This window comes from Vigna unguiculata, chromosome 7 (genome assembly GCF_037176805.1).
Source record: "Vigna unguiculata cultivar grain cowpea cultivar isolate G323 ecotype 2 chromosome 7, ASM3717680v1, whole genome shotgun sequence".
Taxonomy (NCBI): Eukaryota; Viridiplantae; Streptophyta; class Magnoliopsida; order Fabales; family Fabaceae; genus Vigna; species Vigna unguiculata.
In genome coordinates this window covers 6,647,350-6,666,064 of record NC_140798.1, presented here as the reverse complement: position 1 = coordinate 6,666,064, position 18,715 = coordinate 6,647,350, and the positions used below count along the sequence as shown (strand labels likewise).

General features: G+C 34.1%; 1 long non-coding RNA gene across 2 annotated transcripts; it reads left to right on the top strand.

Annotated features, from left to right (window-relative positions):
* Positions 1 to 14,913: 14,913 nt before the first annotated feature.
* LOC146884577 (uncharacterized) lies at positions 14,914 to 16,998 on the top strand. Of its 2 annotated transcripts, none has more exons than XR_014996557.1 (2): positions 14,914 to 15,242; positions 15,837 to 16,998. It is a non-coding gene; the product is annotated as an uncharacterized LOC146884577 (long non-coding RNA). The 2 variants fall into 2 exon arrangements; XR_014996558.1 differs by having other exon boundaries at positions 15,390 to 16,998.
* Positions 16,999 to 18,715: the final 1,717 nt, after the last annotated feature.

Below are 18,715 nucleotides of genomic sequence, written 5' to 3'. Positions count from 1 at the left end.
CAGAGTGTGTTTTTACAGCTATTTTACATCTTATTATCAAATTCTAATGTTTAATAGTTTATATTTTTTCTTTCTTATGATATGAGTACTTTCCCCTTATTTTTCATTTTGGAGGAAAAGATAGAAATTTTGTTGAAAGACTACTCACTGTTGGATTTATAACTGTATCCCATGCTGTTGAAAAGTGAGTCCGGATTCCAGTTTCCTTTGAAGCACGAACAACTCTCGTGTTTGAATTTATCCTCTCGGAAATGTTTGACACTAACATGTCCTCAACACTTGTCTAACTAGTGTCAAACACTTACTGTAAAAATCGCGCTCCTCATTACGTAATTAGGAAGTTTTTCTACTTTATCCTTGATTTAGTTTTATTCTTTAGGTTTAATTATGTCTTTGGTTTCATTTTGGAGTTAAAATCTCAAAATGGTATCCAAATTTTTAAAAGTTTCAAATTGGTCCTCTTTTTCGTTAAAATATTTCACGTTTGTCTTTTCCGTTAAGTCAAGGTTGACGCCGTTAAAGGGAGTGCCACGGGTCAGTTCCTCGATTTTTTGAATTTTTTTATTATGAATTTTGAATTTTTTTAATTTTGAATTTTTTTTTTTGAATTTTTTTTAAAAAATCAAAAAATTGCCACGTGTCAAGCTATCATTGTGTCACGTGACAGTGACAGAGTGATGTGACAACGTGTCAGTATTATGCCATGTGTCATTTTCGTAATCTCAATTTGGTCCCTTAATTCTAATTTGTCTCAATTTAGTCCAATTTTTTGTAAAAATTAGCAATTTTGTCACTCTCCAAATTGAAATCAAATTTAATTTCTATATAAATGTATACAAATATTTCCATCAAAATTGATATTTCAAGTAAATATTTTTAACCAAATTAAGTTCATTTAATTAATATTTTACATTGAAATTTATTTAAAATGGTTTAAAAGTTGTTAATAGAAAAAAATTTCATAAATTAACATGTAACAATGAAACACAGATAAATTTAAAATTTGAAAAAACTTTTAAGTAAAGTTGAATGTGAAACATAATTTTAAATAAACTTAGCTATGTTAAAAATATATAATAAAAATATCAATTTGAATAAAAATATCAAATTTAATAAAAATATTTGTATAACATTTATATAAAATTAATTTTTATTTCAATTTGAAAAGGGACAAAATTGCTAATTTTTATGAAAATTGGGACTAAATTGAGACAAATTAAAATAAAGAGACCAAATTGAGACTAAGGAAATGACACGTGGCGTAATACTGACATGTGTCACTGTCACTATCATGTCACTCTGTCACGTGGCACGATGATAGCTTGACATATGACAATTTTTTGATTTTTTTAAAAATAAAAATAAAAAAAATTCAAAAAAATAATAATAAAAAATTCAAAAAATCAAGGAACTGACACGTGACACTCCCTCTAACGGCGTCAACCTTGACTTAACGGAAAGGGCAAACGTGAGACGTTTTAACAAAAAAGGGGACCAATTTGAGACTTTTAAAAATTTGGGTACCATTTTGAGATTTTGACTTCAAAATGGGAACCAAAGACATAATTAAACCTATTCTTTATTACGATTGTATCTTGCTATGAAAACTAGGATTATGTATTTAAAAACAATCCCATTGGTTGTAACTGTAGTCACCAATGATCACACAAGAGTTAAAATGGGAAGAAGAAAACTCTGTAATTGTATTATTTCTCGAAAGAAAAAGAGAGAGATTGTCTACTACTATGAATATAGTAGTAATTACAGAGTAAAAAGCTGAAACAAGAACAGAAAGGACCCAAAAGAGAGGACGAGTCTGTCACAATCATTCTCTGCTGCCCTCCCCCCACCAATCAGCATGACCTATATGCTAATTGCCTCACAAAACATAATCCCTAAGTCGTACGTTTGTTATTTTGAGCCGTGGGCTCTTTCTTTTGACTTACAGCATTGCACGGGTCGATACGCACAGCGCCTAGTATCCATCGTTTACGGCTAGGACTACTGGGGTATCCACTGCCACGTGGTTGTTACCATTTGTTCCTATTTTCTCCTTATTTGCTTGTTCTGATGTTGGTTTCATTACATTTCCTCCCCCATTAAGCACAACCTTGCCCCCAAGGTTGAATTGTGTAAAAGCATATTCTAATGCAGTGTGATCTTCCCAGGTGGCTTGTGTGTTATCCAATCCCGCCCATTGGATTAAGTGTTGTTGAACATGTTTTGTGCCCCTAATAATCACTCGAGAGTCAAGAATAGCAACTGGTTGAAGTACTGGTTGTGTGTCCCCTGAAGTTATTGGTAAGGGAATATAAGATTGAGAATGATTCCCTTTACAAGGCTTAAGCTGTGAAATGTGAAAAACTGGATGAATTTTAGCAGTGTCCGGTAACAGCAGTTTGTAAGCAACCTTGCCAATCCTTTCAGTTATTGGGAAAGGGCCAAAGTACCTTAAACTCAATTTCCGATTTTTTCTTAAAGGAACAGAGTGTTGTCTATAAGGTTGCAGTTTGACCAAGACTTTATCTCCAACTTTAAATTCCACATCCCTCCGCTTCTGATCTGCATTTTTCTTCATTATTTGCTAAGCCTGTTGAAGATTCTGTTTAAGATGGGAAGAATAATGTATCTTTGTAGCAACTGTTCTTGAACTGAAATAAGATCTGCTGGGTCAGGCACATACTTAACTAATGGTGGAGGATCTCTTCCATATACTGCCTTGAAAGGAGTCATGCCCGTGCTGTGGTGATATGAAGAGTTATACCAGAATTCAGCCCAAGGCAAGAACTTAACCCACTTTTTAGGGTTTTGAAACGTGAAACACCTTAAATACATTTCCAAACACTTGTTCACAATCTCAGATTGACCATCAGATTGCGGATGGTAAGCCGATGACATACTAAGTATGGTACCACTCAATAGAAACAAGTGTTGCCAAAATTGGCCAGTGAAAACCTTGTCCCTATCCGAGACGATGCTCTTTGGAAATCCATGTAGTTTAATTACCGTGGACACAAAATTTTCTACTACTTGTTTACTAGTGTAATCTGTTTTCAGAGGAGAAAAATGGCCATACTTAGACAATCTGTCCACAACTACGAAGATCACTGTAAAACCATGGGATGGCGGAAGTCCCGTAATGAAATCCATTGCTATGTCTTCCCAAATCATATCAGGAATTGGAAGTGGTTGTAATAACCCCGAGGGAAGAGTATTCGAAGTCTTTGCTTGCTGGCAGATCAAGCAATTTTGAACAAATTCTTTGATTGCAGTATTCATCCCTTGCCAGTAAAATTTAGAAGAAATTCTGGCCAACGTTCTCGAATAACCAGAATGACCTCCTGTGGCAGAACTATGGAATTCCTGTAATACTTGTTGGACTAAGTAATGGTCAGTTGGAATAACTATTCTGCCTTTCCAAAAAAGAAGACCTTGTTTCACTGAATAATGAGGATTTAGAGGTTGGTGCTGCAAGCAAGCATCTATAATCTTTTTGAATTTAGAATTTGCCAGTAGTGCTTCTTTCAAGATAGGAATGAATTGGATTTGAGGTTGGGATAACGCCACATAAAAGGATCTAGAAAGGGAATCAACAACAATATTGTCTTTCCCCTTTTTGTATTCTATTATGAAATCATACCCCAACAACTTGTGGAACCACTTCTGCTGCTCCGGATTCTGAAGTACTTGATTGGTAAGGCTTCTCAAACTTTTTTGATCTGTTCTTATGATGAATTTATGACCCAGCAAGTAGTGCCTAAATTTAGCCACTACTTCCGTAATGGCATAAAGCTCTCTAATGTAAGTGGATTCTCTCTGCATTCCCGTATTTAATTTCTTTGAGAAGTATGCTATAGGATGAGATTCTTGACTTAGAACAGCTCCTATTCCCAAACCTGAGGCATTTGTTTCCAAAACAAATGATTTGGAAAAATCAGGGAGAGCCAAAATTGGGGCTTGAGTGATGGCCGTTTTAAGCTTCTCAAAAGCTGTTGTGGGTCCAGCATCCCACTGAAAGTTATCTTTCTTTAACAAATTAGTTAAAGAGCCAGCTATAGATGCATAACCTTTGATAAATCTCCTATAGTATCCTGTGAGTCCCAAGAAACCCCTCAATTGCTTCAGATTTAGAGGAATAGGACAGTTTATCACCGCTTGGACTTTCTCTTTCTCCATTGACACACCTTCACCCGAAACTGTGTGACCCAAATATTGTATTTGTTGTAATCCCAAGGAGCATTTGGACATTCTTGCAAACAACTTGTGTTGCTGTAATAATTTTAAAACCACTTGAAATACTCCATTCATAAGGCTCTGAAAGGTTGCCGGGGCATTAGAAAGACCAAATGGCATAACAAGCCATTCATACAAACCTTGATGGGTTCTAAAAGCTATTTTATGCCTATCCTCCTCTTTCACTAGTATTTGGTGATAGCCCGACCTTAGATCCAACTTGGAAAAAAAATTTAGCACCAAATAACTCATCAAGGAGTTCATCTACAGTAGGTATGGGAAAACTGTCTTTAACAGTTATAGAATTGAGGGCCCTGTAATCTGTGCAGAATCGCCATGTTCCATCCTTCTTTTTCACCAAAATGATAGGGGAAGAAAAAAGGGCTAGTGCTCGGAACTATAATTCCTTCCTCCAACATCTCTTTAATCATTTTCTCAATTTGTAATTTCTGACTGTGAGGGTATCTATAAGGCCTCACCTTGACAGGTCCGGATCCTGGAAGCAATGGAATGGCATGGTTTTGCGACCGAGGAGGAGGTAATCCCTTAGGAATAGCAAAGACTTCGTTATATGTGTGTAACAAAATGGCCACTTTCGAGTCTAAATTAGTCGGGATGTCAATCCCTTGATCCAATGGAGATAGAGAAGATTCCACTTGCAATGTAAACAACTCATCAATAGCATTGGTTTGGTGCATTCTGCGCATATGATTGAACTGGCTTGAGTGGGTAATTTGGTTTGTTCCCCTTGCAAGGTTACAAAATGATTGCCTAAACAAAACTTCAATACCAATTTGCTATAATCGGAAATATGTGCTCCCAAGGTTGCTAACCAAGCTGCTCCTATAACCAAGTCAGCCCTAGATATGGGTAAAAGATAAACAGGTAGCTTTAACGAATGTCCTTGGATAAACAGGTAGCTTTAACGAATGTCCTTGGATTGTTACTTCCAACTCCTTAATCAATCCTTCTGCTATCAGATCATTGCCATTCCCCACTAGCACTTGGAAATCTGGTATGGGCTCAACCGGCAGTTTCAAGCATTGAGCGATTCTGGGTTGCAAAAAATTATCCGAGCTTCCACTGTCAAGTAGGACCTGCACTTGCATACCCTTAATAGATCCACAGAACCTCATAGTACCTACTCCAAAAGAACCTTTTAATGCATTATATGATAAGTGGTGCTTTTGTACGTTAAAGTTTTCTACCAAATCAGAGATATCAAGTGGCTCAGGTTGAATATCAACGTTCTCCTCATCTTGCAATTGCAGGAACAAATACTGCATATTTGGGCACTTGTGGCTTGGGGAAAATTTTTCGTCACATGTAAAACAAAGCCCCTTCTCTCTACGTAGTTGCATTTCCGCTGCGGTAATTCTTTTGATGTTGGTATTTTTTTTGATTGGTCACAGGTTTGGGCAATAAGGGTGGTAGGTTGGTGGATTTGAGTGATTGGGTCACCTGTTGGCTAGTGTTTGGGGTTTGTGTTTTGGTCTGAAATTGTGGGTAAGAAGGTCTGGGTTTGGGTACATATTTTTTTTCGTAAAGCTTAGCTAGGTATACTGAATGAAGTAAGGTTGTTGGGGCTTGTGCAATAACATCTCTGCGGATATCTGGTTTAAGACCCCCCACAAAGCAATCCAACAGAGCCTTAGTGGTGACTCCTTGGACGCGATTGGCTAAGGTTGTGAACTGGGTATAATAGTCCTGTACAGATCCAGTTTGAGTAAGCTTGAACAAGGTTGATCGAGGGACTTCGTAAGGAGAGGGTCCAAATTCTAATTCAAGAGCTCTCGTGAAAGCAACCCATGTAGGAAACGCATTTGCTCGTGACATCATTTGGAACCATGGAACCACGTCTTTGTCGAGATGTATTGCTGCAATGGTTAGACGATGAGCATCTGGTGTATGGTAATAATTGAAAAATTGTTCGGCCTTGAAGATCCACGAGAGAACATCAACTCCATCAAAACGGGGAAAATCTAGTTTGACATTGCAGACCTGGAAGGGTGGGTTCGACGAACTAGGTTCCACCGGCGGTGACCGTTTGAGCGTGTCTTCTACCGTTGATTCTATCGCTGCAAAACGAGTAGAGTACTCCTTGTCACGTGCATCCATCATTTCTAACAACCGCTTCACATCGGAGGCGAGGTCCTTCAAGCGAGTGTTTTCCGCCAAACTCAATGGAAGCACCAATGTAACAGTAGTCACCAATGATCACACAAAGAGTTAAAATGGGAAGAAGAAAACTCTGTAACTGTATTATTTCTCGAAAAAAAAGAGAGAGACTGGCTACTACTATGAATATAGTAGTAATTACAGAGTAAAAAGCTGAACAAGAACAGAATGGACCCAAAAGAGAGGACATGTCTGTCAGAATCATTCTTCGCTGCCCTCCCCCCACCAATCAGCATGACCTATATGCTAATTGCCTCACAAAACATAATCCCTAAGTTGTACGTTTGTTATTTTGGGTTGTGGGCTCTTTCTTCTGACTTCATTATTTGTATCCACTGCCACGTGGTTGTTACCATTTGTTCCTATTTTCTCCTCATTTGCTTGTTCTGATGTTGGTTTCATTACATTAGCTCTGTATATTTGCTAAAATAAACCATAGACTCATGCTTTAATGGGACCAATGGCCTCTATATTGAAATACAAAAGAAATATGTTATTCTTTCTGAATTTGAGACTTCTTGTTAGGTGTCAAATTGAAAATATATATTTGGATTGAAAGTTTAAGATAGTAACCTCTACTTTAACTTTCACGTGAAAGTTTTTAGTCAAACATACTAATTTTAAATACACAAAATGTTTGTATACTTGCAATTTTCTAAACCATTTTGATTGCCTTATTCTGCCCATTTATGGATATTTTTTTTATTTTTTTTTATGTTTCTTTAGTTTTAATATTTTATACTACTCCCTAGAGCTTTGACCCTAAAACTTTTGTAAATATTGTATTGATTCGGTTTGCTAAGGCTATCTTCTCCCCTGGATAGTTTAATTAGAGAAAAATCATCAGCCAAACACCCTGAAGCATATGAATGGTTTTGGTCTGGGCAAGTTCCAGCTGCAGTTACATCCTTTGTTGACAAGTTACAACGCGATGGACGCTTCACTGTTGCCATTGCTTTGTATGTTTTCTCTTAACTTGTCTATATATCGAGATATTAATTGTTACTCATCATTTCTTGTTCTTTGATATCATAGGTCAAAAAGTCAAGAACATTCTACATAGGTAAAAATATAGAACATTCTACATAAATTCTACATATTTTAGACTAATCATGTAAATAAGATGAGGTTTATAAATATTCATGTACTTTACCATTTTATGTAATGATAACAAGTAAGACAACATCTAATCACTACAAGAATGTTTGCTTTCAGCGTCTGAAAAATGGCGTCGGATGATGTTTGGATGCATAAAGCGTCAGCTTAACACACGTAACATCGACTCTAATAATAAAAATTATTTAAAAACAAAAATATCAATTCCCATCCGCTTTAATAAAATGGAAAATATTATTAATTATATGCAAAAAAATTGAAATCGTTGGTGGGCATTTAAAATGCAATTGTTTGCGTCAGATGGCCCACGCATATCCTTTAGAAATTAATAAAATAATTTTTTATTAGGTTAACTTTTTCCTCTTTCACTTCTCGTTTTCATTTTCACTTTTCTCTCTATACTTTCACTTTTCCCCCTTTGCATTTTCACCTTTCAGTTCTCATTTTCACTGCCATTGTTTTTGCGCGCGAGTGAGTATTCTCCTGAACGGACCCAAAGAGTGAGTTGCACTAGAACAACCCATGAGTACAGCTACTCTGACGAGGTTTCTTCTTCTTCAGCAAGCGGCGAGCTCAGCTCTGGGAGCTTCTTTCTGTTCAGAAAAGAGGGAAACTGCAAACAGTGTTTCAAGGGAGCTCATTCCAGCCCCTTTCTCTAAGAACAGTAGAACTTGGACATTGCAAGGGTTTAGGTTTGCACCAGGTAGATTCATTGAAATTCCTTTTACTGCATTAAGTTCATTAGTTGAATAATTTTTTGGTTTAAGATTATTAGGTGGAGAGGAAGGATTTTTGGAGCTGAAATCGTGAAGTTAATGTGCGTGATGCTGCGATTGAAGGTGGTTCTGACCGTTGGGGTGAAGTAAACACTTAGAATGGAGGTCAAAATTGTGTTGGCAGCTACACAAGGTCAGCTTTTATTTTTTGCGTGACTGATTTTTTGGTTGATGGGTGCTTTAGATTGTCTTTCTTTTCCCTGTATGATGGATTTTGCAGAAGAGTTGGAAGCTTGTGTTAGTGGGTTTTGTTTTAGCTTCCCAACAAATAATTAACTGAGGTGCAATGTTAGTGCTTGTGTGGGATACATATATTTTGTTTTTTCCAACTCTTCTGTTTCTGCGTCCTTTGATTCAAAAATCATGTCACTTGGAAATTTTTTTGACTTGTTCTTATAAAAAATTATTTACAGAATAAGGTAAATGATTGGATTAAAATTTATAGTTATTATATATCCATCACAGACGGGTTGGGCCAAATTGTTTATGTAGTGTGGGGAAGTCAATTATGCAGGCTTTTATTCTCTTTGAGGGGTTCTACCTAATTAATCTTTCCTATGTTTACATGTTATATAACAAGAGTTTGTTTTTTCTGACTTTGGTGTTGTTCAGAATAATGAACTTGGATATAGTTAATTTTATTGGGATCATATATAACATTTGAAAGTATTGATATTTTGTGCTCAAAATGGTATATGCACGTTCTCTGATTCTTCCAATAACAGTTGTAGGTGGTAAATATGCCAGAAACACTAGTGTGCCATTCACAAACATGTGTGGTTAAAAGCATTTGTGTGTATCATGCGCATAGCTGACTGTAATGACAATATTAGGACTTTTTGTGTGACTGTAATGACAATATTAGAACTTTTTGTGTGACTGTAATGTGATTTTGGACACATGGACACATTCGATCTTGGACTCATGGACATTTTGTGTGACTTTAATTTGTCCTAATTAAAGTCACAATATACTTATATTTTATGTTTGCAATTTCAGTTCTAAATAAATGAAATGATATCCTATATTATTGGAATACTGGATTGTTTGAAATGTATCTGGATGTAGGTTTTGACAATGGATTCTGACAGTGGGTTCTGGAAATGGATGCAATTTTGCGTCTGGGATGTAACTAGAAACAGAAATTTCATTTCAAATTTAGCAGGTATTTGCGTCGACCAAACCCACGCTAGGCCGACGCCAACTATTAAAATGTCAATTGTTTGCGTCGGTCTAACCCACGCATAACCCTTACTTTCAGATTTTCAATTCAATCATGCGTGGGCTTAGCCTACGCATATAAAGTTATTTCAATGTTTCGTGGGCTTAACCCACGCAAAACTGAGAAGATACGTTGCATTATCCACATTTGCGTCGTCCTAACCGATGAAAGTTTTTTTAAAATTTTTCACTTTTTCTAATGTTCGTGGGTTTGACCCATACACAAGAAATTCTTATTATATTCTTTATTAATTTTTGTCGATTGAGCCAACAATATATACGCGGAAAAAATTCGTCCCCGTTTGGTCGACGCAAACAAGCTTTGCATCGAGGAAATGGGTGTGGTCATTTTCCCGTCGTTGGACCGACGCCTTCATCTCTTTTTCGTCGGTTTTACATTGGTGGCATCTGTTTTTGGGCGATGAAAAAACAATAAATTCTTGTATGAACACACTACTCACAAGTACATAACATACTCATTCCACATTCCACTATCTCTACAATTTTCTCTATTCCATCAACTATTCCTTTCACAACCTCAACATACTATCACGTTTGTCCATCCATCCTATTCTAAAACAAAATAGTTGTTATAATTATACAAATAATGTAGTGATGCTATGTAATCAGGAATGTTGTTATAGTTATAGATATAAGGAGCTAAATCTATATAATCAAGAATATTGATATAATTATAGAAATAAATAACTAATCCTACATAATTAGAAATATAAATAGACTAATTCTACATAATAATAAATAATTACTTCCGTATTATTAGAATCTTTTGTATATATTCTATATCTTTGTTATTTTCCAATATAGATAGAGCACATGTGCTGTGCTAGAACCATAGTTTCAACTCAATGTTTCTTTCTCCCCTAGAGTTTAACAATTATTAGCAAATGACAAAAAAGTGAAGCGAACAATTGAGTTTGCTAATAAAAGTTAAATTAAATGGACAACTAAAGCACACAAAACAGATTGTAAAGGAGTTTATGAAGTAGGTGGTGTTGATCAATGTTGTGAACTTTTATGTAAGAGTCATTTGTGAGGGTAATAGAAGACAACGAATCTGAGAAGGACAACTCAAAGAAAAATGATTGGTTACCAATCATATGATCAAATAACTAAAATCAATTATTTGGTCTCTAAGTGAGGGGAGGATTGTGAGACAAAGGCTAAAGGATTACCAAATGAATCACAACACTAACAAGCAAGACAAAAATACCCATGGTAATGGTGATGGATAGAGATGGTAAAGGTCATGAAATTCGACGCTAATCATCTTTCTTGAAATCCAATCATGCGAAGTAACATTATTTTTACTGATGGTGAAGATAATGTCACTGGATTGGGTCAATTAGGAAATATAAAATAAATAAATAGGCAATTAGAGACATAGACAACAAGGTCAACAATAAGATATGGGAGGGGTTGGTTAGTGCATGCCACAACCTTGTGTTGTGAACAATTGGCACCATCTTCTGCAATTTGGTCAACCCGAGATCTCCTAATTGTGCACGAGTTATCATTAGAGAAATAGCAAATGCACAAACAGGTGTTGATGGATTGTGATAGTAGAGGCCATGAGAGTAATATAAATGTGATACTAAAATAACGTCACTAATGATGCAAATATGATCTTGATATTTTGAATTATAAAGAGACAACATTCATATATGTATTTATACCAATAAGATTCATATTCTTGTACTTTTGTTAGATATATTAGATATCTTATATTTTTATTTAATATTATATATTTTGGGTTTAATTCATATTTTCTTTATTATAAATACGGTATCTTATATTATTACAAGAAAAATTGATATTATTGACAGTCATAATCTGTCTATAATACTTAAAATTCGTCAAAAGATTAAAATTATCGACAAATATTTGACTGTTGAAAAACTGTTGGTAATACCTTCGTCGTAAAATTTTACCGACGGATAAATAATTTTGTCCGTAATTACCAACAAAAATATCTAACAGTAAAGTCCATCGATAGTTATGGATTACTAGTTTTTTTTAGTACTGAATTTTTTTTGTTCGAAATTAGATTTTTTTTTGTTAAAATTTAGTACTTTATTCAGAACTTTTTTTTGTTAAAATTTAGAACTTACTATTGCATTCATAGACTGATTTTTACTGAAATTTTACTGTTGTGAATGCTTTAATTTAATCCAAAACACCAAAATAGTCATGAGATGGCAAATCATTCCTCTTTCATGTGATGGTCACTTTCAATGCACCCATCAGAAACAATTCTAGATTGCATCACCAAACAAAACATCACTTCCACAAACCACTATTTTTCCAAAAAAATACCACATGCACAAACAATCAAAAAACATAAAACACAGAATCCTCCATAATAACATTCATCTAAACATCACAGATCCAGAAAAATTAAAAGGAAATACAAACAATTAGCAATTAGAAAAAATAAAATATAGAGTCCTCCACGATAGCATTCACCTACACATTAGAGATCTAGAAAAATTAAAAAAATATAAACAATTAGCGTTCATCTTCCTACGTCAAGTTTCAAACCGAGAAGAAGCCGCAATAGAAAACAAAGCACCGACGTGACATTGTGGATGTTCACCGGATTTGAAAACCACTTGAGGAACAAACCCTCACTCAAGGTTCTCGTGAAGTGGAAACACCAACTTTCAGAAGATGCCACTTAGGAGTATTACTACGATTTAAAGCAAAAATTTCCAACATTCATCCTGGCGGACTAGGATGCTTTTAAGGGGAGGGTAATGTTAGGAAAAATTGTAATTTGATGCGTGTCTGACACGTGTCTAGATGTGAGGCTTGGGGGTTATCCGTGTATGCATATGAGGGTTGGAGTACTTCTATATAAGCCAAGGTTGATCTCATTGTAACGTTGTGTTGACAGTTCAGATATACATCACAAAACCTTTCTTTGTTTGGGTTCCCTGTTTTTGTGATTCTTCGAGTTCATATTCCAGGAACTACTTTTATCATATCAATTGGTATCAGATCTACACAGTCCTTTGGGAAGGTTGAACATGAAGGAGGCAACTTTTAACATGGCGGCAATGAAAGACTTGGAAGACAGAGTGTGTCACCGTTTAGAGTCCCGATTGATGGAGCTTGTAGGGTCGATGCAGAAAACTGAGTGATTCTCTTAAAGATCAATTTCAAGAATTGGCTACGTAAACGTTTATGGATGTTGGTGGCCATGTCATTGGAGTGCATTTTAAGGGTGAACACCATCATTCTTCTTCATATTCTTGCGTCACACATTTGGCAAGAATCAATTTCCCTCGTTTTTCTGGAGACATGGTTCATCAATGGGCATTTCAATGTAAGAACTACTTCTTGATTAATAATACTCCTGATGATGTGCACGTCAAGCTTGCAATTGTGCATATGGAGGGACGTGCTTTACAATGGCACATAACATGAGTAAGGTCAGTGCATTATTCTCTACTGCTTTCTTGGGCCGACTATACACAATTACTCATTGAACAATTTGGCGAAGTATGTGACGATCCTATGGATGCCTTGACGAGATTACAACAAAAGAAATTTGTGTTGGAATATCACGAGGATTTTGATGCAATCGTAACGTGATTGAATCTCGATGAGGTCCAAATGTTGAGCTGTTTTTCAGGGGTTTCAATTTTTTCCAAGATTGATCTTAGGGCTGGTTATAATCAAGTTATAATGGCTTCTTCAGACATACACAAAACAACTTTTAGGACTCATGAAGGGCATTATGATTATGTAGTGATGCCATTTGGCCTCACTAATGCCCCAACTACTTTTCAAGGGTTGATGAACGCGATCTTTCAAAGGTTTTTAAGGTGATTCTTAAAGGTATTTTTTAACGATATTTTGGTATACAGTAAGAGTTTGGAGGAACACTTGGATCACCTCAAACAAATGCTGCTCACTCTTAGAGCTAATTTGTTGTTTGCCAGAAGAAGCAAGTGTTATTTTGTTGTCAATAAGGTGAAGTATCTTGGGCACTTCATATCAAGTGCAGGGGTATCCATAGACCCACATACCATTAGACAAATGAGAGGGTTCTTGGGACTTGCAGGTTATTGTAGAAGGTTCATTAAGGGATACATAATAGTTGCCAAACCCTTAACGAACATACTTAAAAAGGATGGGTTCAGTTGGTCACAAGAAGCCAAACTGATGTTTCAAAAGTTAAAGAACTGCTCAGTTGTGCACCAGTTTTAGCTCTTCCAAATTTCACTAAGGACTTTGTGTTGGAAGTAAACGCGTCAGGGGGAGGCATAGGAGTAGCGTTGATGCAATGGCTGCACCCTATAGCTTATATCAACAAAATTCTCAACACACAACAACAATTATTGTCTATGTACGAGAAGAAATTGTTAGTTGTTGTTTTAAGAGTCCAAAAATGGAGGCATTATTTGTTAAATAAACATTTCATTATCAAAACAGATCATTATAGTTTGAAGTACATATTGGATTAGAGATTGTCCACTGACTCATGGAGTTTGACTTCTCGATTGAGTACAAAAAGGGACAAGAGAATGTCGTGGCAGATGCTCTTTCAAGAAGAAATGGGGTGGAATGCAGTAGCATAATTACTCACCAATTACAAAATAATTTAGTAAACAAAATTCATTTGTCTTGGGTGAATCATGTGAATTTATAGATATTAATCAAGGAGATTCAAGAGGGATCAACATCTCACAAACATTATAAATGGGATCAAGGAGAACTAAGAAGAAAAGGGAAGTTGGTCATTGGCAATGATAAGGAGTTGAGAAATGATATACTAAAATGGATACATAATTTTGCGGGTGGACACTACTAGAAATTTATCAATTACCTGCCAAATTTATTGCAAATTCTTTTTGCATGAATTTCATACAAAATTTGTTATGAATTTATTATTATATGATTTTTTTCCTGCAAATTTACATTTCTAAAAAAATTCACATAAAAAATTTATATTTGTTGCAAACTTTTCTGCAAATTTAAATTAGTAAGAAAAAGTTAAATGTTTTAGAAAATTTGGCAGGAAAGTACTAATTTTTATTGCAGGAACTTCATTATTTAAAATATTCATATTACTTGCCATTTTTTTTAGAAAATTTTTACTCAGAAAATATTTATAAATTTTGATATGAGTATTAATTTGAGGCAAAAATATTTTACAAAAATTCTTACAAAACTTGTTGTAGTTTACTTATTATTTATTTATTTTATTTTGGGAATTAAAAAAGAGCAGCAGCAGATTTTTTAAGTTTTTTCATGCATATTTTCTTAGAAAAAGAAATTCGTAAATAAGTTTTATGGTATTTTAGAATTTGCAGGAAATCTATCGTCTTCCTATTATATTTTTTTCGCAACAAAATAAATTAAATGATCGATTATTTTGTTTTTTGGGTAACAAACCAACTATAACAGCAACACTTGACCTCACTTACTCATTCTCTTCACAATTCAGCTCTGAATCGAAATCGAATATAGAAATCTGAATTCAAATGGAATCGAGAGATAGCATGTGAGAGTGATTGAGAAATGAGGGAATTGTCGGTGGGACTCAAAGGCAACGACGTTTTCTCTGCAGCTGCAAGCTCTGCTCGAGAGACTCAAAGACTTCGATCAGGACGACTCTTTTGGCCTGTGGTACGAGCTCTCCCCGAGGAACGCAACCACGACATTCTCCTCAAGGATCGTCCAGATATTAAGGTAACTTACTTTCCTCCGATCCAATTCCCTCTCTTCGCCTCCGATTAAAATTTGAAGCTTCAAATTCACCGTTGGACTTCGTCGTATTTCTTATTTTTGGATGATTTTATTTTTTGTTTTGTTTAATTATTGTGTTTTGTGTTGCAGAGTTTAGATCTTTTGCGAATTTACCAGATTATTCTATGCTCGTTGCGATCTTAAGGTTTTGATGTTAATTAGTAATTATGTGTTTGTTAATTAATCCAATGGATTTCTTCGGTTTATGTGCATGAGTGTTAGTTAGTGATTAGTTGTTTGCCTCCTGTGGCTGAATTGTAATTGTTTGCAAGGGTTGCCGTCGGTGGCCATTGAGATTGTGCCGAAGAGTAGTGTGTTTATGGGAAAGGAGAGAGAAACTAGGAGGATCTTGAGAGATGGTGAAAAATTTTGGTTCCTTTTTAATTTTTTTTTGTTTTTTTATAATTGTTGGTTTGAAGATCCTGTCATTCAAAGATACTAAGCTTCAGTGCATTCCTAGCCGATTTGAATTAGTGGCAGAGTATGTTAGAGTATTTGAGCCTTTGATTATGACTAATGTCGTGCTCAACTTTACAGTATTTGGGAAGAGTCAACAGAAACAATAAGGGATACTCATATTATGGTGCGAGGGAAGGCTATTTTTGCTACACTGAGTTTCAAACATTTTTGTTGCGTTGAGTTTCATATGCAACTATGAAGCGAGATGTGGTTTGGCAACTAATTTTGATTCCTCTTACTATTTTATGGTAATTATTCAAAGTACAGAATTTGTCTCATGCAGCAAAATCTACAATACTCTTTAATCTTTATGTGATTCATATCTAGTGGTAACCTTAAGTCAGTAAAGCCTACACTTCACATAATCAGTCATGCAATGATTAACACACAGTTTCTTTGTATATACATTATTTCCTTTATGATTCTGAATTACATGTTTTAATTAGTCAAGGAAGTATAAAATGTTTACGTGATGTTTATGCAATAATTGTAATGTTGATAAAACATGAATGCTTGATATAATCACTATGGGAGAGAATATAAGTAGATTTAGACATCATTGAATCTAATCTGTAGAATGTAAGAGAAATAAAAGCCAGAAAAAAAAGGAGATATCTATCTAAAACAGAGCCAAGTGTAGGGTGTTGATTGATTTTGCATATACTGGAGAAATTTATATTGTTATTGATGCATTAATGATAAATTTTTTTACTAGCTATTGCTTAGAAATTTTTCTTATTTTCTTCTCTTACAATGTTTATGAAAAAATTTATCCATATATTATCTGACAAGTATAATAATCAATCCTTATGTTCTACATTAATAGGTTTCAGATAGGAATTGGGAGACTCATTTTGATGTTGTAGTGCAAGAGAAAATATTTCTTTTGATTTATTAATTTATGTTAATCTGCTTGTGTTTACTTTCACTCCTTCTTCATGACTTTGCTCACTCTACAATGCTCCCAAGAGGAAAGTAGGTCTGCTGCTATTGGAAGGGCACGAATGGTCACATAGAAGAATGCAAATCTGGTTCAAACACTTAGAGGGAGCTATGTTCAAAATGAAGACAACTCGCATTATTGTGTATTCTTAATATATAATTTATGTTAGATTTATTTACAATTAGAGTCCAATTACTATGTACTCTTAATATAAAAAAGATGTTTATAGAGTTAATAAGTAAGAAATTATAATTAAAAAATTGATTATATATGATAATTTGTTGGATTATACAGAAACTGTTTTACGATGAGTTACATTCCTTTATGAACATCTCTTGTACTGCAGTTACAAAAAATGTCAGACAAAAAGTTATACAAATAACTACATTTGGAATAATAGAAATGTATAACTTGTTTAATGTGTTTGTTTCTCATAAATAATAAATGTTAAAATTAAGGATTATTTAATTTTAAGTTAGCCGATATAAAAATAATTAAACATGACTCATCTATAAAAATAACTAAACATGAGTCATTTATAAGTTGTTTTGTCATTTAAAAATAATATAAAAATAAAAAATTATTTATTTTTTTAAAATTTATTACTTTTTTTACGGAATTTGTTGCGAAAATATTTGTAGAAAAAACATTCTTACAAATTCATTTTCGCAGAAAATATTACTTGCGAATTTTATTGCAAGAAATTACTTGTGAATTTGAAAACCCAAAAAAATTACTTGCAAAATTTAAATTTGTAGGAAAAAGTACTTGCCATTTTTTAAATTGATTTTTTTGCAAGAAAAGTAGCTGCGAATTTTATTTTGTAAGAAAATTTGTTGCGAATATTTTTTGTAACAACATTTGAAAGTAATTTCTTGCGAATTTTAAATTCCACAGTAATTAATTACCCTCGAAGGTATTACCTACCAATCAAAATTTGTAAGAAAAATGGTAAGAAACACCTTTCCTGCAAATTTTTGTAAAAATTCTGCAAGAAAATTTACATGAAATATAAAAATTTCTAGTAGTGGGAGGTGTTACAACTGAAATCGCGACAGGATGACAAACCAAAAACAAAATATTAAAAAAAAAAGGTTTGGAGTCGCCACCATAGTTATTGTAGGAAACTACGGAAAACCATAGAAAAAGAGCAAGGTCTACGAAAACAGATTTGGAGTACGAGAGTTGGTTACACATAGGGAAGGTGTTAACACCCTACAACGTCCGTCCTAAGGCGGTACCTTTAATTAAAATACAAATGGATGTGATCTCCTTTAAATGTTTATTTTCCAAAATAATAAAAAGAGAAAATTCAAAAGAAACAAAAAAGATTTTTGTTTTTTTGGGCCCAACAAGGATTACTCCTTGCTCCTACGTATCTCCATTTATAATGGAGAATCAGGATCACGTAGTTCTTTATAAAAAAAAAAAAACTTCTTGAAAAATATTTTGTTCGAAGACGTTGATATTACTTTTTTTATATTTGAAAATTTTATATTTTTTTAGTAATCTTATAGAAGAGCGAAGGTATTAAATACTAAGACGACGCGAGCGGTCACACGACTACTTATACCTTTTAAAAGTTAAAAGGGTACTTAAATTATTTATTTATCATTATTATTATTTTAGAGAAAAAACTTCTGAAATAAGATATGATACCAAAAAAAGTGTGACTATTATATATCCATAATTTATGAAAACTTTAGGAAAATAAATAAATAAAAGATTAGGAAATAACATTTAGGATTAAACATATTATATAAGTGGACTGTATACATCACCTTAAAAGTCGTTTTTGTGGAGTTGAGTTAGGCTTAAAGTTCATTTCTTATCACGCCCGGGTCATATGCTATTATAATTATTTCGTAAAATCAATTAATCGCACCATATTATGATATCAATTTTATTTATTATATTTAAAACTGAATTTACTACTTCATTACTTTAATAATAACATTTGCAACAATATAACCTAATTTTCATGATAGTTATTATTCTATTTCTATATTATTAT